Source organism: Paramormyrops kingsleyae, chromosome 19, assembly GCF_048594095.1.
Source record: "Paramormyrops kingsleyae isolate MSU_618 chromosome 19, PKINGS_0.4, whole genome shotgun sequence".
Taxonomy (NCBI): domain Eukaryota; kingdom Metazoa; phylum Chordata; class Actinopteri; order Osteoglossiformes; family Mormyridae; genus Paramormyrops; species Paramormyrops kingsleyae.
This window is the reverse complement of record NC_132815.1, coordinates 14,101,398-14,126,365: the sequence shown is the minus strand read 5'-3', so window position 1 is coordinate 14,126,365 and position 24,968 is coordinate 14,101,398. Positions and strand designations below refer to the sequence as shown.

General features: G+C 41.4%; 1 long non-coding RNA gene across 1 annotated transcript; it reads left to right on the top strand.

Annotated features, from left to right (window-relative positions):
• The first annotated feature begins 748 nt into the window (after positions 1–748).
• Positions 749–2,372, top strand: LOC140581033 (uncharacterized). Its single transcript, XR_011984120.1, has 3 exons — positions 749–842; positions 1,163–1,214; positions 1,838–2,372. It is a non-coding gene; the product is annotated as an uncharacterized lncRNA (long non-coding RNA).
• Positions 2,373–24,968: the final 22,596 nt, after the last annotated feature.

Genomic DNA, 24,968 nt, shown 5'->3' with positions numbered 1-24,968 from the left:
TAATAACATTTGTGAAGAGTGACTCTTACAAACAAATATGTGAAGGCCTGGATCACAATCTCTGTTCTAGTTCATCGCAATGGTGTTTGATGGTGTTGAGGTCAGGGCTCTCTGCCCTGTGGGCTAGTTAAGTTCTTCCACACCAAACTCACCCAAACATGTCTTTATGGACCTTGCTTTGTGCACTGGGGCACAGTCATGCTGGAACAGAAAGGGGCCTTCCCCAAACTGTTACCACAAAGTGGGAAGCATAGAATTGTCCAAAATATCTTGGTATGCTGAAGCATTAAGAGTTCCTTTCACTGGAACTAAGGGGCCTAGTCCAACCCCTGAACAATGCAGTCAGGCAGGTAATGTTCTCCTGGCATCTGCCAAACCCCAACATTAGACTGCCAGACAGTGAAGTGTGATTCGTCACTGCACAGTACACGTTTCCAGTGCTCCAGAGTTCAGTGGCAGTGTGCTTTGCACCTCTCCATCCAATGCTTGGCATTGCATTTGGTGATGTGAGGCTTGCATGCAGCTGTTTAGTCACAGACGCCCATTTAATGAAGCTACTGGTACACAGTCTTGGGCTTAATGCCAAGGGAAGTTTTGGACTCTGCAGTTACTGAGTCAACAGAGCATTGGTGACTTTTACACACAATACATGCACCTCGACGACCTCACTCTGTAACTTTACATGGTCTGCCACTTCGTGACTGAGTTTTTGTTGTTCTTAAATGCTTCCACTTTGCAATATCCCACCAAACATGAGACGTCCATCAGACGTGCAGATCATGTCTAGATGGAGTCGGTCGGTCCAGAACCATATCTGGATGTCTACACAACGTGCAAATCAGGTGCAGTATCTGCACGTCTAACTCTGACCCCTCTTGGGCGTAGATATGTAGTTCAAGCTGAACGTCTAGGTAGGCGACTTTTGGAAATTTGTAGACAGATCGTCAATTCCATGTAAACATTGTCAGCGTCAATTCTGGTGCCTATTGTAGCTCATGCTGTTGTAATTTTAATGTTTTAAAATGTCCAAAAATAAACTGCTACACGTAAGCAAATCCCATAATCACAATTTGCCGATGCACGTCCGGTGTGTGGTTTGGCCAAGTTCTGTTGCCGTAGCGCTAAAATTTTTTTTAAAAAAAGCCGACACCGTCTTTTGCAGTAAAACGGTTGTGAGAAACTGCACGTCGTTGTGGATAAGTTTAAAGTTTAAGGTAAGTAGTATTTAGCATTATTTAGTTGTGTACATTGTTTAATAATCGCATTGCTGACTTTTTTGCAAACCAATATGTCCACATAATTAATCTGAAGGTAAGACACATCTGTACATATGGAACTCCAAAGTGTTCAAAAGTATTATGAAATACAGCTCATTATTGTGAAATATATTGCATTCTGTTATATAAATTTACTTATTGTGAAATATGATTTCATATATTTTTAGCGCTCTTGTGAGCACAGAACGACTTCCATTTTGCAGTAAAGCGGGAAAAGTAAAGTATTTCATCATTCAGCGTCATGAAATGATGAAATAAGGCATCATGAAATGATGAAAAACGGCATTATGAAATAAATACTGATTTTGAAAAAATATATATACATATTTCACAATAAGAAGTAGTGCTAGGCGATAAAACGATCTCGATTTTTTTTATCGATAAAAAAATGAGGATGATCACGATGATACACACAGACTATAAAACTCGATCAACCAAGTTGGCTCCGTTTTATAGAATGCGCTGAGACAGACAACTTGATGGCCTATCGAGCAGAGGTTTACTGAACGCTAGCAAAACAGCCAAAAAATAATCAATGGGTGCATTCTACTTGGGCTTAGGTCTGTCTGCAGCTGACGCGACGTGGAACGCGATCTGCCAGCGGCTGCAAGGGTGGAGTATAAACTGACTGCAGCCAAGTCGGACTACTTATACTCCTCGTAGTCTGTGAGACCTGACTGCAATGGCAGCACTGCCAGAAGGGTGTAGATAAATCTATACAAAAATCACCTGCACGCACATTACTTCTTTTACAATAACCAACTCCTGATACAAACTGTTAGCAGTGAAATTAATAATACAATTATTGTGTATTGTGGCTCTGTGTAAAAAGATAGCTGCCAGGAAAATTATCAAATACAGTACATGTATTTCAAGGATTCAAAGTTACTATTGTCATGTACTCAGTACAATACAATTCTTACTTGAATGCCTTCTCAGACTGGACGATTAAACCAAATAAAGCAGCGCAACATCACAGTAACTATGTGTATTGTGTATTGAGTGAATTATTGATGTTTAAATTCACTTAGTTTTTGGTTTAAATGTATTTATTTTTGCTGTGATGTTGTAAGACACAAGGAGAGGGGGAGGTGTGTTATCTGATCTGATACTCCCAATAAAAATGTATTAAGAATGCTGTGTGAGACTTTTTGTACTGAATTTGCTTAATGATACTAGGTTATTGGGGTGAAACATAATATGGTATTAGAATATATAGTGGGGATTATTTTGTAATGAATAAAGTTGTAAATACATAAATTACGTCTAAAGTAAGTCTATGTGTGACGTTAAAACGACGTCTACACCGACCATTTCCGGACTGTTTTTTCACCTTATACAGACGTCTTATAGTTGTCATAACTGAACATCCAGAGGACGTCTAAAAAAGACGTCATAAAAACTTTCATTCTGCACCCTCTGAAGACGTCTTTTCTACGGTAGGCCAAGACGTCTAAAAGACGTCATTTCAACGTCATATTGTTTGCTGGGATACCACTTACAGTTGACCATAGAAATATGTCTGTGAAGATTCTCAGTCATCCAGGTGAAACTGTCTGCTGGTTGAGTCATGGCAACTGTTGACATGGCAACAGTTGACCATGGAATATTTAGCAGGGAAGACATTTCACAAACTGACTTATTGCAATGGTGGCATCCTATGACAGCACCACGCTTGAATTCACTGAGCTCTTCATAATGACTCATTCTTTCACAGATGTTTGTAAACCTGACTGCATGGCTAAGTGCTTGATTTTATACACCTGTGCGTGACAATGTGTCAATGAAATACCTGAATTCAGTGATTAAGTGGTGTGTCCCAATATTTTTGCCCACATGGTGTACATCCGGAATCATCCCTTCGTATTGGAGAACCACAATAAAATCACATCCATCCATCTTCTATACCCGCTTGTCTAATTCAAGGTCATAGAGGTCTGGAGCCTTTTTTGAAAGCTATGGATGCAAGGCAGGGATTAACCAATGAGGGGCGCTACCTACCACACACTGACAATGTGCAAACTCCACACACAGGGGGGCTGGACAGAGACTCAATGATTATCACCGCACCGCCATGCCGTCCGATAAAATCACAAAATCTTTTTTAATTCCTATGGGCCGCCTGCACACTTTCTCTGAAGTTTTTCTGCATGCAGGACAAATAACTTGCTTTATTTAAAGATTCCACTCTTGCACAAATTAGGTGTGTCATGAAATCAGAATGCAAGATTAATTCAGTAAGGCATCGTTGTGATGCATGAGAGAAGGTTAATTAGCCACAATTACTAGCTCCGCGGAATATTACGGAATCAATTGGATACAATTCAGCTGCGTTTATTTTTCCAGCTCTCTATTTAAAGGCAGTGGAGCATTGCTCTCCATTCTATTAAATTATCTGCTGATGACCATGAAAAAACAAATTAGTCACCCCCATGCCATACACTTAATAATCAAGTTATAAGTCTAAAACTTTGAAGTCCAGCGCAGACAAAAGGTGATGCAGTGTTTCTTTATGAGAGTATTAGGTGATGCAGTGTTTCTTTATGAGAGTATTAGGTGATGCAGGAGACGAGACATAACAGTAGTAATATACAACAAATAAACATTAATTTCAATAATACATTTATGTGGATGCAGGGATTCAGAGTAAACAACTGACAATAATTTAATCCCAAAAGATATCAGAGACAACAATGCTATGTCTGTATTTAATTTAGGGTTATAAATAAATAAATTTCATTTCTGAGTATTATGAATTTCGGTAGTTTAATTACTAGAGAATCTTATAGAGCTAAGCCTATATTAAAATATTCATCTGCAAAACATGCATCTTTTCAACTGCCAGCCATTAGTCAGGTATGTATGGGATCCCCCCCCCCCCCCACACTGTCAGAAAAAGGGTTACACCCCCCTCCCCCCCATGGTACAAAAAAACGTTTCTCAGAGTCCATTTCTGTACCTTGAAGTAGACTGAACCATATTTTTACCTACAGCTGGGGTACAATTTGCAGACCCTTGATGATGCAGTTCCAGTGACCAGGTACAAAGGTGTGAATTGAAACTTTTTACTTCAGACAGTGCAGGTACTGTACAAGGCTGGGGTACACCTTAGATCAGTGTTTCCCAATCCGGTCCTAGGTCATTCACAGACAGTCCACATTTTAGCTTTGGTAGGGAGCAGGCAGGGAATGACAATGTGGACAGTCTGACAGGGAGCTGGGAGGGAGCAAAAACGTGGACCTTCTGTGGGTCCCTGAGAACCGGGTTGGGAAACACTGCCTTTGATGGGATGCCAGTCAATGCCAGGGCTCGGGAATACACACTCTATGTGAGATTCCACTTGGCCTGAGTCTTTGAATACAATGAAAACCTATGAGACATGGGTGGAACATGCAAACATCACACACACAGGGTAGAGATGGAGTTTAAACCCACAACCACTGAGCCGCATGTACAGTTAATGTTTAATAATAGTAAAATTCAATGCCAAAATTTAGGATTTTACTTTAAAGCCTGATCTCAGTTTGGGGGTCAGTTTGACCTCCTAAGTTTGCATGTCAGGGACATTTGGGTAGAACGACTGCCTTCTTCAGTCCAAACTCATGCCTTCAGGTGAATTCTTGTTTCAGCACGTTTGTGCATCCTATGAATCCTGGGAGTCCCTCACCCTGTGCATTCTGGGATAGGCTTCATGAGCACCACAGTCCTGTAACTAAGATTCATAATATCTAACCTGTAGAGGGAAGCACCTAAAGACTTTATGAATGGGGCAGAAATTATGTGGGGCGCTATTTGGATATATTTAGCTAGAAGAGATTTGGGGTGAATGCAACAGTTGTTATTTTTACAAGGGGGTGCTCATTATAACACCAAATTTGAGATCTGGACATTTTAGAATGTTATGATTGGGGAGAGCTGATTATGGCTTAAATTATGGTTTTATTCCAAACAACTAAGTAATACACAAGCATGGTTAACCCCTTTTCTCCAGGGGCTAACTGAATTTGCTCAGTTGGCTGCCGTTTTGATAAAAGTGTCTGTTAAATAAATTCATGTTATTGTTCGCATCTGGACAAAAACAGTAAGCTAGTAAGGTTAGGGGGATTTGGGAACCCCCGCTTCAGAAAAGAAGACTAAACACAATCTAATAGGTTTTCCAACCCGTCGGACACACAGACACACAAAGCTCTTTGGTCTTTCTCTGGACTCATTTAATTATGTATTAATTCCTCTCTTTCTTCTTAGCAGGGAGGAAGTGGAGAGCAATCGCACATTTACTGACCTATTTGATTGCTGAACAGGACGTGATAAATGGCCCCAGAATCACAGCTGATTAGGAAACGCTGGACAGCAGGTCTAACTTAACCTCAGGCAAGTCAGCGAATTTGGGAATCGAATGGCAGATGCATCTTTGGGGGCATTATCTTACATACTGTGATGACCGTATATGGGAACAGTTCCCAGCGAATCAAAGGAGAAGAAAAACATGGGGTCACCATAGCGACTTGCAGTTTGCTGAAGACATTGCTGACATCAGGTTCCATTAGTCTTCATGCAGGAGAATGAGCAGCATTAATGAATCACGATGCCATGTGACAGATTTGCTGGACAGGCAGTGCAGGATGGGTCAGAATCTCTAATTACTTGTGCTGGAGGATAAACGGACTGTGTGATTGTTGTCAGGAAGCTGGCTGACCAAGAAGTCAGCTCTGGAAGACAAGCGGCTCAAATTCTGTTCTGGATTTAATAGACCTGTGGCAAGTCTTTGGAACAGGTGGTGTCCAGGTGGGGGGGTGGAGGAGGCAAGCAACAATCTCGAACACATGTCTCCTTATGCTGGTGTCGTGCAGGTTCTCGGTGGACCAAGAGTGCAGCAGATGACCTTCCTTGCAGGTCTGACAGCACATTGTGTTGGATGGGGGAGATGGTTATTATACGTCACTGGCAGCTCTGTAGAATCACACCAGAATGGCTTTGGGGGTGTTTTAAAGGTGTCAGTGTTGTGATGCCCCCCCCCCCCCCAATCTCTGTGGTTTCCTGACTGTAGCTCCCCAGGAGTCTGAAGGACTCAACAACCCTGACAGAAACTTCACACGTTTCTGAAGATGCTGAAGGGGTGTTGGTCAGGGTGTTGGTAAAAGTCAGATGACTGAAGATGTCTGCAGCGTTGATGCCATTGAGTTGCAGGTACTGTACCTCCATAATACACTGCACCAATGTTCAGTTCCAAAGCCAGAATGATCCATAGGCTCAACAGGCCCATAACCAGAAATAAATGTTAGGGGTCTCCTTGATGGAAGATTACTGACTGGTTATTTTGGTGATGTATGATAGGGGGGGGGGGGGTTCAAACCTGTTATTTTACAATGTGACTATGTGTCTGGGCAACACCTATGAAACACCTATGAACAACTGAATCATAGGTGTGACAATGGCCAGTGCTTCCTGGAAGAGGGACAGTACCCTGTATCACAGAGTAATATTTCAGTCGTAGCAGCTTACACCATTAAAATGGCTGCACGAGAGTCACCACACATATTGATTATATGTTTTCTGTGATGCTTTTTGTTTTATTGCCTAGGAGATAATGTAAACGAAATAGCTGGAACCGTCTTTCCGATTAGTTCTTGAAATGTGCATTACTCTGCAATTTCTTCTAAATGATCTACAGGCATAGAATGCATGATTTTTTTTTCTTTTCATAATGAAATGGGGATATCTCTGATTAACTGTTGTTGTTTGTATAATATATATACAAAGCTATATATATATATATATATCCTGCACACTCTGTAATCATTTGCCATTGGGCTTCAACAAGTCTTTTTTTTCTTCTGTTTATGTGTGTATGTGTGTCTGTGTGTGTAATTAACTGCTGTTTATTACAGTCTGGGGGATATTTGGGCCCCACAATATAATATCAACATAATCCACACATAGGTTTGTAATTATATCTTTGTGGGGACTCTCCATTCATTTCTATGGGGAAATCTCCATTCTCAACATGATGACCTTAACCCCCACCCATCCCTCACCTTAACCATAAGTAACCAAATTAAATATGACACTTTTGGCATTTTTAGTTTTTTGATTGCATCCATAGTTTTTTGTAGGGACCTGAAAAATGATCCTCACAGCATCAAAATAACATTTGGTCCCCACAATGTAATACAAACATAATCCACACACACACATAAACAGAATGATCGCAATTTGCAGAAGGCCAATAGCAAATCATTACAGAGTGTGCAGAGTGTAAAGGGCATTTCAGAGACATAAATTAACTCAACCACATATGTCCAGTGTCAAGAGGAAATCCACACATAGACAAGATAAATACTGCTGACCCCAGGAGGCAAAACTTCTGGATAATCAACCCAACTGACCCCCAGCATGACCTGAACACGCAGCCTTCTGATGTGGAGTCAGACACATTCCCTTTGTGCTACAAGGTCACACAAGAAGCTCCTGCATCCTTCACACACTCAGAGGCAGAGGCATGAATGAAATCAAAAACGACTTCAATGTTACAGGTAGCCACATCAAAGTTTAGTTAAACTACAAGGAGACTGAAAATAAGAACAATAAAACAACTAAACAATTTAAACATTTTTTTATTAGTGACCATTTTTTCTGCGATGACATTCATTCACTTTCCCAGTGTTTTACCAACCCTACAGTACGAGACCTCAGGCCTCAGATCATACATTCAGGCCCTGACGGTCAATCCTACACCCTATTGTTTCCCGTCCCATAACCTGACACCGTTTCCCTCGTGCTGATACAGAAACATCTTTAGTCTTTCTAATTCCCACCATTTCGCTAAACCTGCCACCTCCCTTGTACACAGATAAAGTCCCCGTTCCTTCCTGTCGTCCCAGTGTCACACGGTTCTGTTTGCCATTCCACCTGGAGCAAAGTCTTATCAAGGTGTTAATGTATAATAAAAATTACATCAGGAAGTACAATGCATACAGACAGAAGCAGGAGAACACAATATTTAAACTAATTAGTGTACATTTATCTTGGGGAGGGGGCGGCAAAGGAACATCTGACATCACTGCATATAGGTATTATACACACACAAGGTATAGTACTGAAAATGCCAAAACATGAATTAGTCTAACAAAGGCTGCCACAGAAGTTCACAATATTTAATTCTATTCCAAGGACATCTGTAAGTACATTGGCAGAGGAAGCTTGGTACGATTGCAGTTGGCGTTGAACCTTTTTTCTCACATCAGCTAAATTGGATTCTCAGTATTGAGTAAAGCTTGAGTTCAGTACAGTAAAACAAAGAGGAAAGTTGGAATGGTGGAGGATTTAGACGTCTGGACGTCGCCCGGCGAGAGGAGTCTGCACAAGACGCCACTCAGCACCTGTTTGTTTACCACTCTCGTATATATGTATTAATTAATCATGTGTACGTATAACTTTCTTAAGTGTACACATCTACAATATGTCCAAAATCATACATTCATCCGTGTCTGAAAATATTAAAAATTCAAATTAAAAATCCACACAAACGATATATTTTATGTCTCTACTCCCCAATGATTGTAAAAATATTTGTATTCTGTACCTGCATGTCCAATGCAGGCCTATCCTGGAAGCTGTGAGCGCAAAGCAGGGAACAGACACAGCAGGACACTCACACGATTCACACACACATTTACACCCACGGAACTCAGTTCAGCTTAGCGTGCATTTGGACTGTGGGGGGGGGGGACTAGAGAACCCAGTAGAAACCCCACAATGACACCAGGAAAACGTGTAGACTCCTGCAAATACATTTCACACAATCATGTTATAGGCAGATGATTTTAAAAAAATCATAGTAGCTTGCCAGTTGTGACAATCGGCTACAATTCATGCATGTGTCTATTTCTGAGAGTCCCCCCCCCCCAGTGTCGTTTGCGGGAGCAAGACCCCTTGCTGGCATTGGGGCGAGGTAATTCATGCACGCTAAATATATGGATGCTGGGCACTGAGGCGCACGTGACGATTGCCACAAATGTCACGGTAAGCCGTGGGAAGCAAATAGCCCCCCCGACCCAAGCTGCGGCTTTTTACACGGCGGCACCTCCGCTGGTGCCACGACACACACGGCGGCTCAGGTTATTCATCGCGAAGCGCTTCTGTCATAAGTCTTCCCACAATGGAGTCTAACTAAACTACAGGTCCTTTGTTAAGCGTATTTGCAAATACGCACATTAACTGTTAAGATGATTTTGGATATTCAGCGTATAGTAAGGAATTAACTGAAGAGTAATTTTGTGATGCTGACAAAATAGTACAAGAATACGGTTGGATGCAAGGTGGCCTAGGAAGAGAAAAAATAAATACATGCATAAATAAACAAATAAATATTAATAATAATAATAATTGTGTCTCATTGAATATAGTTTGAAATGCATGGTTCTGAATAACCTTTTATTTATATTAGGACAAGTACCTAATGAATACCATAATAAACAAATTAATAAATTATACCTTTTTGAAAAGATAGTCAGTGTCATACTCTTTAAACTGCTGTGTAAGCCGACATGAAAAAATCCCCGTATGCTGAAAAGATACGGAGGCAAACTGACAGAGGCAGAGCTTAAAGCTTGCTAAGAGCAACAGCGATGAAACGCGCGACCGGCATTCGCGCGTCCTGCGCATTTTATCAGCAGATGGAGATCCGCTTGTCGGCAGGCTGACGCGTACGTCCCCCGGCCATAAATCATCTGATTCCGGAGTAATTGTCCAGCTCTGGAGCAGGTTTCACCTGGTGGCAGTAAGTCAGCGACAGAAGTATTGAATGTGCTGGCTGAAATAAATCACATTTAACTCGCGCAATCAATTTTATTTATGGGGAAACTTCGGTGACTGCATACAACAGCGTTACGAAATGCATTTTATATATGAATAGAGTAATGTTTTAGAGTTTGGGGCTTTGGCTATTGAGAGTTTCTCTAAATTATTATTTTTTGTTTTCTGTGATCACAATTAACAGGCATTAGAAACATTTCTTTGGTCTGTTTCACCTCAGTTATTTTCCTCCAAGTTTTTTCATTTACTTTTTATCCATTGTTTTTTCCTTTTACTTTATTTTCAATCGGAACAATATATAGCAGTAGGAGGAAGACAAAAACAGATGACCTCATCAGGACAAATCTGAACGACTGGAGACCCCTGTTTTACTTTTATCCTGTGTGTGTGTGGGGGGGGGGGGGCAGCACAGAATGGCCTCTGAAGAAGACTAAGTGAATTGAGGTAGAACCACGAAAGCCGATATTTACTGTCAGTGTACCAGTCAGTTTTAGTTCAAGGCCTCCACGTTGCGCTCTGGCCAGCTATTTCATTTATGTTTCTTTTCTGAAGTTGATTGGGGGTGAAAGGCTTTTTAAACCTCCTTTGTGAGACATAGTCTCAGTTCATCAGCCACATCAGCAAGATTGAGTCAGGCAGGATGGTCTCAGCAAAGAGCAATATCCATCTGAAATCTAATCCCGGCCACTTCTCTTCGCTGTAATTACACACGGGGTAGTTTGTTGAGAAATGCCCCTTCAACACTTCTGAGCCCCAACCTTCCAGTGTGATCCCTAGGCCTCAGTAACCAAAAATGTGCCCCCCCCATCTCTGCTTCCTTGCATTTTACGAAGAGGGGACACTTGTCTTCCACTTCGCCTGATGCACGACAGCCTGTCTGGGCACGACTCAGTGCGCAGTCATGGCGCGTTACGTCCGGCCTGATCGGTTCAGTGCCAGTCAGGGCCATTCAGGGGTGGTGACAGGCGGTGCTGGTGGCAAAAAATGCAGGCGGAACCCCGCTATGGGAAACCCGCCCCGTTAACAGCTCTCTTTGTCCTCGAATGCGTTAATCTAAATGACATGCCAGGTGGCTTTGCGGGGGAAACACCAGCTCCCTCCAGAAGGCAAGCCATCAGCACTTCACTTGTTATTCACTATATTTGTACTGCTGTGCTTGCTAACTGACTTTCATTGTTATGTAAATAGTTTTTGAACACTTTTTAATTATTTTTAAATATTACACTCTGTGATGGACTAGTATTCCATCCAGCACCCAGCCCCATGGCATGGATGGATAAATTATGCTGATTTTTAATGAGAGAGTGCTTTGGAAAATTCATATAAGGCTGTGTGAGGCAGTGAGAGCCACCGAAAGGATGTGAGAGGCACTGAAAGGCTGTGTGAGGCATTGAGAGGCAGTGAAATGCCGTGTGAGGTAGTGAGAACCACCGAAAGGATGTGAGAGGTAGTGAGAGGCGCTAAAACATTGTGAGGCAGTGAGAGCTGCGGAAAGGATGTGAGAGCCACCGAAAGGATGTGAGAGGCACTGAAAGGCTGTGTGAGGCATTGAGAGGCAGTGAAATGCCGTGTGAGGCAGTGAGAGGCACCAAAACATTGTGTGAGGTAGTGAGAGCCACTGAAAGGATGTGAGAGGCAGTGAGAGACACTAAAACATTGTGAGGCAATGAGAGCTGCGGAAAGGATGTGAGAGGCACTGAAAGGCTATGTGAGGTAAAGGTGAGAAAAAAATGATTTTTTGATTAATCGTGGTCCTGTTTTTGATGATTCAAAACCAGAATTTACTCGATCCCCATGGCCCCTCGTGCAGGGGGTGGGAGGGGGGAAGAGGCCCGGCCACCAGACACTCACTCGCAATCCCCCCCTCCCACACCTGACACCAGGGTGGTGTCCTGGTCTCCCCAGTCCAAGCAGGGTAACATCGCCCTTCGTGGTAATCATCGTGGGGTTTATGTGAATCGCACTTTGTCTGCCCGCTCACCTAGGACCAATTTGCCTTGGGTGACCGTACCAGGAGCAGCTGCCCCCAGCAACATAACTCCTAGGATCACAGAGGCACACAAGCCTCTCTATCACGATAAGGTGACAATTTATGGAGGAGTACTAAAAGTTTGCAGGTATAATTTATTTATTTTTCGCTGGATACAAGAACTTCAGAGGGAAAAGTGTGGATGAGATATTTTGGTGTATTCACAAGTAAGTACATGAATAAATTTCATTCTTGTTATTGCTTTTTGTTTTTCATTATCTTCTTTTTCGCCCATGTCATAGTAACGTAAACAGTTACACTGCTTTACAATGTTAATGCTTTAGTGCTGTGCCTGTTGTAATTGGTTTTACAACAGATCTGGTTTCATCACACATTAGTGAATGTGTCTTAAACGTAAACTGAATCGAGTCGAACTTGTGAATTAAAATTTAATTCAGGGCCAATTTCTACCCTTAAACAATACCTGTATGTTCCTTAAATAAAAAGATTCTAATTAAAATTTTGTTACATATCTTTAAGTTAAAGTCCTGCTGAAACATGGCATGTGAGTTTTAGACTTGCCCATTTATACTTTAAGTTATTCTTTTCAGTTGAGAGAGCCGTACCCATGTGTGAGAGACATACCCAAGTGTGAGAGACATACCCAAGTGTGAGAGACATACCCATGTGTGAGAGACATACCCAAGTGTGAGAGATATACCCATGTGTGAGAGACATACCCATGTGTGAGAGACATACCCAAGCGTGAGAGACATACCCATGTGTTCCTCCAACAGAAGGATTTTGGCATACAAGCCTTTGGCCTTTTTTAGTGGTTTTCACAATTTGCTTCCAGTGACTCTGCATTTGTAAATTTCTGTTCCATTTAAAGCTTTTTAAACATTTCTCAAAATATGGAAAGCCACTATATAGTATTTCATATCTCATTTGTGTCAGACTGATATCAAATCAGAATCAAATTAAATCGTATTAAATCAAGTCATTGACTTGTGAATCGTAATCAAATTAGTTGGGCCGTCTGTGCCAGCCCTAGTGTGAGGCAGTGAGAGGCACTAAAAGGCCGTGTGAGGCAGTGAGAGACACTAGAAGGCTGTGAGAGGCAATGAATGGCCATCTGAAGCAGTGAGAGGCATTAAGAGTTTGTGTGGGACAAATGGGGCAATGACAGGCCGTGTGAGGCAGTGAAAACACTGAAAGGCTGCGGGAGGCGATGAAAAGCACTGAAAGGCTGTGTGAGGCAGTGAAAACACTGAAAGGCTGTGTGAGGCAGTGAGAAGCACCGTTTGCTCCTCCTTCACTGTAGAACATCATGGCTGTTTTGATGGACTGTGGCAGCATTTACCCACAGGAAAGTCTGTCTCTTAGGGCAAAGCTGAAATTTCAAGGCTGCAAGAGCAATAATAGGCAAATTTATTAGGAAATAAACACATCTAACACCATGCTGTGACTCCTGTGTACACAGTCTAACATGAACGTCAGAAGTTGGACCAATATATAGCAACAAGACCCCTTAGGTTCTCCTTCCAACAGCAGGGGCTGCACTAGTAATTACCATCTGTTGATAGTCAATCGGCAGGATGTATCTGCAGAATAGCTTATACCTCAGGCACATTTTTTGTTTACTGATGTCTAACAAAGTTGTTATTGAAACGGTGATCCATTCACCTTCCATATTTCCTTATATAGTACAGAGTCTGAAGCCTATTACCAGAAACACAGGACAAGGGACACCCTAGATGTGATGCCAGTTTAACACAAGCCATATATTTTTGTACCGTGGAAGGATATTCTCAAAGACATAATCTGCAATCTCCACACATACAGTCTCAGGGGTAAGAATTGAACCCCCAACCCCGAAGGTGTGAACTACCATGTCACCCCAACAAGATGACAAAAAAACCCTGAGTATTTTAGCCCTGATGCCAATCATCCTTCAAAAAAACATAAGTCAAGCCCCAGGTAAACTTCATCCCTGGTCTTTTCAATATCTAGCAACTCCCCTGCATAAAACCTTATTATTTACCAATAATTTACATAAAAGTACATTCTAGTTATAAGGTATAGGTACATTCTAGTTAAAAGGTATAGGTACATTCTAGTTATAAGGTATAGGTACATTCTAGTTAAAAGGTATAGGTACATTCTAGTTATAAGGTATAGGTACATTCTAGTTAAAAGGTATAGGTACATTCTAGTTATAAGGTATAGGTATATTCTAGTTAAAATAAACCTTATAGGCTTCTGCCAGTAATTACGTTTCAGAAGACGAGCTTTAGAACTCATTTACGGGCAACTTTTGATGTATAAGCAAAAAAGAGAGGCTTAATCGCACCACCCCCAATGTGTAAATAGCTAAGCACGCTAAATCCAATGACCCCACCTTGTAGGCGGAGAGTAAATCGACTGAGGCGCGGTCTGACCTGCAGATGAGGCTTCCCACTCATCAATCAGCGCTGCGTCCTCATCGCATAAACAGATGCGACTTGCCGGCTCCTCCTCGCCCGTCACCTGACGCTCCCAGATCCTCCTGCCCCCGCTCTCTCCTTCCCCTTGGCCAGTCCGATTTCACAGACAAATTACTTTTTCTGGGAATGACCACTGCTTGACTTGCAAAGCTTTGCATAAGCGAGGGTGTGACTCTTGCCGCCATGAGGAATTTATGCGTAAACTGAAACGTAACAAATGTTATACAGATGTTTCCTTGGGGCAAGAGCGGAGGGGACAAAGAAATCATTCAGTCTTCATGCTAGACCTGAACTATTAAAGCTCACTGAAATGAACATCATAGCCCCCCTCCCCCCACCCGCTGTTCCACCTTCTGTGTCCTCCCTGGATACGCCGCTGGCCTGCAGGATCACCAGCCTTTGCTCATTTTTTGATCCGGGCACCAGCAGGCCGGCTGGCTATTCACAGAGCTGGATTAGTTTTTTCAGGGCCCAACTTAAAAAGTCACTTTGGGGCTCCCCTATCTTCCCTCAGATGTTTCAGAACCTAAACAGCTAGCGAGAGAAGTATCAGAAGGTACTTGGTTAGTACAATAGGTTGCTTCACCTTCCCCTAAATAAGAAACACATTTATTCAATATTTAGTGTAGTGATTGTTTGTGGCCAGCAGGGGTGCCCAACCCTTGGTTTGAGGGGTGGTAAACACCGCCACTAGGCATTCATTAGTAGGACCCTTGATAATGGTGCCATTTCTGGCCTTTACAGGTGTGCTTGATTTTGGGGAGTTCATGATAACGCTATCAATACTGTTTGGGTTTGGAGTGATATCTGGGGCCTGTACTACAAAGCGGGATTACTGGCTTATCGGGGTATCTTGTCGGATTTAAGGTAGTCTGGGCAAAATGTAAGTGAACAAATATGAAGTCCATTTAAACTGTGGTACCTTAAATCCGACAAGTTACCCTGATAAGCCAGTAACCCTGCTTCGCAGTACAAATCGTTTATACAAATTGCCCCACGATGACACAGAGAGAACATGCAAACTCCACACACATGGAACCTTGGCAGAGATGCCTTGGCAGAGAGCTTTGCAGTGAAAGCACTCACCACTGCACCACCATGCCACCCATGTCCCTTAGTTTGTTCACTGTTATATATATCTGTGATATTAATGTTAAATCCCTTAGTTATTTAGCAATAATACTTTACATAAAGATTACATAAAGAATTATGAGATTGTATTGTATTGTATATTGTCTTCCATTCCACTTTAGTTCTCAGTCTTTAATAAAAGTTTGGATGTGAACTCAGAGTGAGCGTTCAAATGGGCTAAGGAAAATTCATTGCCTTCTTCATTTAGTGTCATCTACCCAGGGTGGGAAGATGGAGGATCTTTATATGAAATCTCCGATGATATGTTTTATTACGAAACAGGGTTGGGGCCATTCCGGAATGCATTGATCAATTCCAGTCCAAATCAGGAAATAGAACTGGAGTTGGAACTTAAATCTCCCTGAAATTCAAATTCAACTCCAATTCTGTTCCCCATAGTTTTTTTCCCAATCCCAACTCCAGTTCCATTTCCTTATTTGGAATGGAATTGATCAATGCATTCTGGAATGGCCCCAACCCTGCTACGGAAGCATATTACTGCCATGACATAATAATAAAAATATTTTCACTATCACGTTATAACATGAAATGAAGACTAAGGGGGGACATGATCCAGGTATATAAGATTCTAACGGGTCTGGATGCTGTTCAGCCAAATGGCTATTTCAATATTTGTTTAAATACTAGAACTCATGGCCATAAGTGGAAATTAATGGGAGAACATTTTAAAATGAATTTTAAGAAGCACTTCTTTACGCAGTGTGTAATTACAGTATGGAATAGTCTTCCTGCTAGTGTAGCGGAAACTAAAACCCTGGGTTCCTTTAAATCAGAGCTAGATAAGATTTTAACAAGTCTGAGTTATTAGTTATGTTCTCCCCAAAAGAGCTTGATGGGCCGAATGGCCTCCTCTCGTTTGTAAGTTTCTTATGTTCTTATGAAAATATTACATTATAATGTGAAAACGTCACATTAAAACGACAAATCATATCGCATTATAACATGATAGTGAGAATATTTTTTTTATTGTCGTGGCAGTAATACGTTTCCGTACTTTACAATCACTCATTTGGCATTTTATAGGCTTTCAGCTGAAAATTAGCTTGTGGATAGTTTTAATTTCTTGAGTTGCTTATAAATAAATAGTTAGTAGGACTGTTGTATTCCTGAGTATTTTAACATGTAATTTGCGACAGCTTGTTCTCAGAATGTTGGTGTGTGTTTAGAGCTTGAGAAGGGGATCAAATCACTCTGATCTAATGTTTTGGGTGCTGCTCTGTCTCCAACGTGACAGGTTCTGGGTCTGCGCCAGATCTGTGAGATGGCACCAGAAGGTTACAGATAATGGAAAGGGGGTAATAGTCCGGGTGGGTTTCTCTAACCACATGATGCTCTCCCACTCTAACCAGAAGTGTTACCGCTGAATGCAGTTCTCTTCCTCACAGGCTTTGACACTATGTATTACAAAGAAATATAGACAGTGGATATTAAGAATAACAGCACTCTGGACTCACAGCAAAACTATGAGGAACACCACTACTCACTTCAAATCCATCCATCTTCCAAAATCACTTACCCGGTATGGGGTCTCAGTAAGTCGGGACCATATCCCAGGAAGGACAGGGCACAGGGCAGGGGTACCCCCTGGGTGGCATGCCAGTCCATCACAGGGCACACACTAAAACACAGCCAGGGCAGTTTAGAAACACCAATTCACATGAACCACAACCCTAGAGCTGAGCCACTGAGCCGCTATGAAATTACTCAGAGTGCGACCCCCCCCCCTCGATGGGGCACAACATTTATTTTGGGCAATACTCTCTGCCCTTGTGTTACTTTTGCAATGTGTAGATCCACCAAAAATGCCAGCATTCCCCAAACGACTGCGGCTCATTTACCGCCACCGTCGTCTTAATTGCTGAGCTAAACTTGTGGTGAGGATCCCCTGGCCACACCCTGTGGTGAAATACGGCCCGTGATGTATGAGCTGCTTCCTGTGGAGCCAATAACACAGCTCATTAGCTATTTGGTGGGGTCATTCGTTACCCCAGGCAACAACAAGGCCTAGTGTCAGGAAAATAAATACAGTTGCAAAGCATCATGGGAGCATTTGCATGGCGGCTGTTTTGAGTCAAGCAAAGAATATCTTTGTCTCACACAGTCAGCTGCAAATAAATACCCTATTTTTGTTGTTGGTTCTCAATCTCACAGACACTTATACCAAGAGTACAACTTGGGAGTGACGATAAGCATCAATTATTTTTTCATTTACATCATTCTTTAGGTCTCAGATGTGCCTGGGAAAGCAACAGCCAATCTCAGATACTGGGTGTAATGAGTTTCACTTATATATGGTGTCAAGGAATATTCCAGAAAAATCAATATATGTTCCATTCCAGTCTTACATTTTATTGCAATTGATTATATAAGGAATCAATATTTGCTAATAGAATGAAGGTCCTTCAGGGAATCCAACCAAGATTTAGTAGGAGTTTTATGGACATGAAAATGGACCTGGTACACGTTTTAATGAAGCTTCTGTGTTTCCAGTTCTGACCCCAGTAATTGCACGCGCTTCTCAATTGCCAGTGTGTCATATATCTGACTTTTATTTATTTATTTATCCATTTATTTATTTGTTCATATATTCATAAACCCTATGTTGCTCTGTAACAGATGCTTTTCAGCAGCTGCTTTCGCCGCAGCCGTGTGTTTTCCACCATCCTGAACATGATGAAATATGTTTGCTCACGCAGTGACACGTATGGGACAAGCGCTTGATATTTACCTGCTTGGCTGACAATTTTATGCAGAGCATTTGCACTGCGGGGTATTTCACTGGAGCAAATAGCTTATACATTAATACAGTAGGTAGGTGTAAATTTATGTGCTTATCTACAATATGAGACAAGTCCTCTGGGGTGCTTATACTACAATGCTAAATATTTATATTTTTCTATGATATGTGCCCCCGCAAGGATACTGGACCAAAGAATCATCTGTCCAGTTATAACCACTTCCTTGAACACAGTGGGCCTCATACCATGAGTATCGGCCATAAATAATGTTAATATTACACACACACGATCACTCCTTTTAACGTAAAATAAAGCAATGGCTAAATGTAGTGGCCATTGAAGTGAGAGTCGCGTGTAAAGCATGTCTTTCACAATGTTATTTGCAGTCCACGCTTTTAGTATTCAGAGGTCAGTGTGAGGGGAGGAGCCGTCCTCTGCTTGCTGGTAAGAAATTATGCTCAACAATTTCACTGATTGAAGTGAATTACCGGCAATTACATTCCATGTAGCCCAGCTCTTTTATTCCATCAAATAAATGGAAAATATTAGTCAATAATGAAAATACCCATAAATTCACTCTGATGGACAAACAGTATATTTGCACAATCTCAGATCTGTATCCAAATCTGCTCTACCTACATGTTAGTAAATGAAACCTTTATAGCACATTCTTTTTCAGTTTTATTCTGTTAGGATTATTCAATATGCAACAGCTCATTTATTCATGGCATTTCAAGTCCATACAGTATTTACGGTGTTACGGTATGTGCTGTGTGATGTCTGAAATTGTGCATATGTCAATTTCTCTTCTGCACTGCCCTTCACAATTATACCTCAGTTTACTTTTTAAATTGCTTGCTTTGTGCGAATGCATCATCCGGGCTGCTGCAAAAATGTTGTTGTACTCTGTACACTGGAAACTAATTCTAATTCTAACAGTTGTGAATTCTCTGCAGTGGGGAGTTGGGGGTTTTAGGAACATGTGCGAAGGTGAACCTGAACCCATATGCTAAGGAGAAGCGGCCAGACCAGCCTGACACTCAAACCTCAGGCTTTGCAAATGGCAGCTCCTGCATGCATCCCAGGACATGTAAATAGAGATCAGAGGAGCTCCAGTCATCAAAAGCTGGGCCGCTGGGTGGACTTCTGCAGGACGCACTCTCAGCAGAGGATGCTTTGATCTGTAGATGTGCTTGTACGGAAATTTCATGTGCTTTGACAAGAAGATGATTGTACCTACAAAAGTTAGGTAATCCTTTTGAGTAGAATTCCATGGAATTAGCTTCCTAGCCTCTCAAATACACCATAAATCCTATACATATGTGGTACGGTTTATTGGGTAAATTTATACAAAATGTATTCCATTCGAATGCCCATGGTTCTTCAAAATATACGCATAAATCAGTTTTACATATATAATGCATAGCAGCTTTGCAGATACATTCATAAACAAATGGTACATTTCACGGACACCGAAATATCGATTGCCTGCTGCATCGTGATAACAACAGAACATTTGCTCATGACCCAAGCTGCTGTACAGCTGTTAAAACTGGTCAGAGTATAATCCAAACGATAATCTCTACTCTCACTGCATCTCAGCCCCCTAAGTTTCAAACTGGGACAGTCGGGATAATCTGTTTATTGTTTGCTGATGGTGAATTGGGTACCACGTTTTCACTAGGGAGGGTGAAACTGCATATGCTGGGGGGGGGGGAAGAGATTTAGAAATTTCATGTGGGACATTTTTAAGAATTAGGCCTCGTTTTGGGGGAGAGGTGATTTGCAGATTTTGCAGGTTTTAGACCGCACAGCACTCCCTGTTCAACAATAGGGATTATATTGTTGTAGTCAAGGTCCAGGAGTTGAAGAATAATTTATCTTTGTTATCCTTCACTTGACTTTTGAGGACATTAGCGGGAATGACAGCAATGTGGCTGACGTACTGTACATCCTCTGCTAGCTTTTGCTTGAGTGAGCAGAGATGACTTTATTAGCTAGCTTGGTGAAGCCTCGACACACCTTTTTCCAAGGGGCTTTCTCCTGATTCAGAGCCTGTGGCGTAGCATGCTGCTTTGAATACAAGGCACCATGAAATTGGAGAAAGAAACGGTTTTTCTTTCTGGGAAGTCACTGGGGTGCTGTTTTTAGTCACGTCGGGTCAGCCTAATTGTGGTAATTAACGTTATAAACACTTCCTGTAAATGCAAAAGGCATAAAGAGCCAGCAGTACAGTACTGGAGTACAGTAAAAGCCAGCAGTACAGCTTTTTTCGAAGCAGGAGACACTGGGAACGACCAGAAACCAGTCAGGTAAATGGCGGAAGTGACATTCTAATGTCAGAGATGACCGTTAACTTATCCGACAGTTTCCAATGAATCGGAGGATGACATCAAGTGACCTTCAAAAGGAATGGGAAACAGTATGTGCAGGTGTGAAGTGCACTACTAGTATAGTTTGTATCAGGCTCCTAGAAGCAGGACTGAGGTCCCATAAAGCACAGAAGAAGCCCTTCATTAATGAGAAACAGGGAAGATCCAGACTGATGCACACCCATAAAATTGAGAAATGAGTGAAACAAAAAATTGTGCTGTGGTCTCTTCATTTTTGTATATACACAGCTGGGCCAAAAAAAAGTTGCCATTTGAATTTTTCATTGGAGCACCTTTAGCTTTGATTATGGCGCACATTTGTCATGGCATCGTTTCCACAGGCTTCTGCAACATCTCACCCTTTATTTTCATCCAGATTTGCATTAATTTCTCACCGAGATTCTGTATTGACAAGTGAGTTGAACCTCCATAAAGCCTCCTTCAGCACATCCCAAAGACCTTCAATGGGGTTAAGGTCACAACCCTGTGGTGACCAAGTCGTACGTGAAAATGATTCCTCATGCTCCCTGAACCACTCTTTGACAATTCAAACCCAAAGAATCTTGGCATTCTTGTCCTGGAATATGCCCATGCCAACAGGGAAAACAAAAATCCATTGACGATGGATGGAGGTGTAACCTGGCCATACAGTAGATTCAGGTACTCAGCTGACTTTACTTTATTGCTGCATAACTTTGCTGAGCTGTAATAATGATCAAGCCATTGGCTCTTAAGTATTTGCTGATAAAAATTGAAATGGCGACTGCTTTTTTGGCCGGGCAGTGTAAGAATTTATTACGATGTTGCATGTAAATTTTGCAAGTTCAGGTACTGAGGACAACTGCCACTTAATAATAAAAATACTTGACCTCAATATAGCGGTGGTCTGGTGGAGACATTGCATAGAATGTGGTGTTTGGTCGTGTGGTAATCCAATGTCAATTTGCATGAAGGATTAGCAAAAGGCCAGAGATCGGGGCCTATGTTTTAAAAACACTCCGAAAGAGGATTGTCATGGAAACAGAGCCATGCATTTATGATGCTGTGAGGCAACGCAAGCTTCCAACCAGAATCACCCTGTAAAGAGGAAATATGTCATTATTCTAGATGAGAGTCGACACAAAGTACACGTGACACCCTGCATTAATAACAGGCATCGCACCGTGCATTCCCCAAGCTCATTTGCATACAGTTGATTATATCGGGTTTGTTCGTTTTCAGTACTGATCTCATGCTCTTTAGAAAGGTATTTAATTTAAATATCAAATAAGGACGTGTTGACACGAAAATAACCAATATAAATTGCTAAAACTCGTAAAAGTCTCTGAACAATGCTGATGTCAGACTAATAGAAATGCACTGCATTGTCTCCATTCCTGATTCCATTCCTGTTGTAATAGTTCAGTTAAATCTTTTGTAAACTATACTCAGAACTAAGAAAAACAATATAATGCTGGTCAAACCATTCATCAGATGAATGCATTTTATTAAATCAATAGGCACGGATAATAAAAAATTGATTTTAGGCCCCCATTGTCCTTTATCTGGAATTTACACAATAGTACGTGAATATACGACATGTTTTACCAATTTAGAGTGAAGTTGAAAAGAAAGCTGGATGTTTTGGTCATCCAGTACTCAACCCTGGTCTCTGTTCTTCCTCAGATCAAATATGGATTGTGACAAATACTGTGCATCCAATTACTTTGTTGAAGCCTCCTTGAGTTTTAGCTGTCAAAGGATATAACTTGGGTATTCTATCGCAATTGTAGCATTTGCATTGAGTAATGCGGTTGCAAACCATCGTTTTGTTGCACACAAGCAGTTTTGCCTCCGAATGCAGCGAACCTCAATTGAGTTAATTGCAGAGGCAGATCCTAAACTCACAAGTCACATAGAAAAGGTGGGATATGCAGCCAAATTTCACTTGTCATGCCTGATACCTCCCTGGGTTTGCATCAGTAGTTTTTGTCTGTACACAACCGAGGCATTAATGCTCAGGAAAAAGAAGTGTCATGTTTCATCATTTCAAATTTTACAATAAGACCAACACAGTGTTTTTCACAGGATTTAACTTGAATCGTTTTTATCCCATACCTTTTTAACACTTATCTTGATCAGGGTCACCTGGCATTCATCGCTTGATGGGATTTCAGTCTATTGCAGGGCAGGGATAATTACACACTACTTCTCTTCATTCCCAGTGAAGCCCAGCTGCGGCACGGCCCAGCCTAAGAACAGGATTCTAACAATAAACTGTATATATTTTAAATGATTGTGCATAACCACAGACATTTTAACTAGTACATTGTGATTACAATGATTTTATTTTTGATTGCTGAAAACTGAACTTCAGAATGATGTTTAAATTAAAAATACAGTAAACGGATGGTCTATATGCTGTGTGATTTTTTAACTCCTTACATTACATGGGAACAATTGTCACCCGTGTGCGTGACACAGCAACAAGCCATTACTAATTATCAGAAGATGTACAAGTAAATAAGTAGACTCCTAATCATCAGCGCATGATGCGTTTTAACAACTCACGACATTTGACGATGATGGGGAACACAGGTGTTAAATATTTCTGAATTTCGCATACAAAAAAAAATTCATGACAGGGGGTGTGTATGCACCTTACGCACCGTGTAGGGCTACGTCACCACACACAATTAGAATTGTATTATAAACAGCATTGTATATTAACATGGCTAATTCTAGACAGAGTGAATCGCCTGCATCCCAAGTTGAAGGAGCATTTAACTATACTGTTAATTGTATTGTTATGAAAATTATCCAGGTGAGCAGGTTTGAAAAGTATCTTTCTCCATACATGGAAAAGGATGGCAAATTTTGGCTGCTTTATACATTCACTTTTACATTCAGCACTTTGGCAGAATCTGACATCACATTATTGGTTTGGAGTCCATGACTGCACAGTCGTTACAAATGTCATACTGTTCATTCCAAAGTGGACTCAGCTCTGTGTACCTTTGATGTTTCTAAGAGGATGGGCACTGCATAGAAAGTAGGATTACATGATAGAACTGACAGCCTTTGATCTCACTAGAACTCTGCCTAGTCTGAAGAGTCCATGCTTCTGACAATTGTTGCCATGCTACCTTGCTTCTTAAAATTCGCTGCATTATCTTCCAAAAAAGTGCATAGCAGCGAAAGTAATTAGTGTGACACCGGAAGCAAGATGCTTTATGGAGGTATGAAGGCTTCCTGCCTCTAACTGTCATTTAAGTCCTATGGTCCTGTGGGAAGAGGTGGAGAAGGGACCTCTGTGGAACCCCAGCCTGAGAAGATACACTGAGGTGCATCAAACGGCAGCCCTGCGGCTCACGTTTTGGGAATTTCAGTATTCCTATCATTGCCAATGAAATCCACCCCCCCACACACACCTGCCCCCGCCCCACCCGTAAATGTACTTCCATATCAGTTTCCTAGTAATGAGCACAATGGTTGTCTCTCCAGATGTCCGGGACTGGAACGCTGCAATTATAACGCGTGTAGGTAATGATCACAATGAATTTTCCTTCAGGCACCGGTGATGAGCAGCGACGGGTAGGACCTCATTTGGCGGTTTCATGTTGCTAATGCCTGCTGTAGTAAATTGAAACCAGCCCATCAAACAGGAAGTCATTTAAAAAATAATGACTTTCATGTGAACTTGTCTTAGATTATTCCTTCGCTTTTATAGAGAAAAACAAGAGAGGATGGTTCAATGAATCAGAATGCATTTTATTCACTAAGTATGAAAATACAAGGGATTTGTTTTGTTTTGTTGGTGTCATGAAATATACAAATAAACATACAATCAAGATAAAAGTACAGAAAAAAGGCACATGCAGTTTCACCCTCCCTAGTGAAAACGTGGTATCCAGTTCACCATCAGCAAACAATAAATAGTACACGCTTGAGGGTGCACAAATAATGTAGTAGTACACTCTTAATGTATCAATTAACCAGTAACTAAGTGTTAATTACATGCTGATCCCATGTTCATTCATTATTAATCATAACAGTTCATGTATTTCATGCAGTCACTATATTTTCTTATGATAGTATTTGAGTAGTAACTGAGTTACCACGTGACTTGTGTACCCTCAAGTAAAGTCTTACCAAATTGACTAATGCTGGTTGCATGAAGT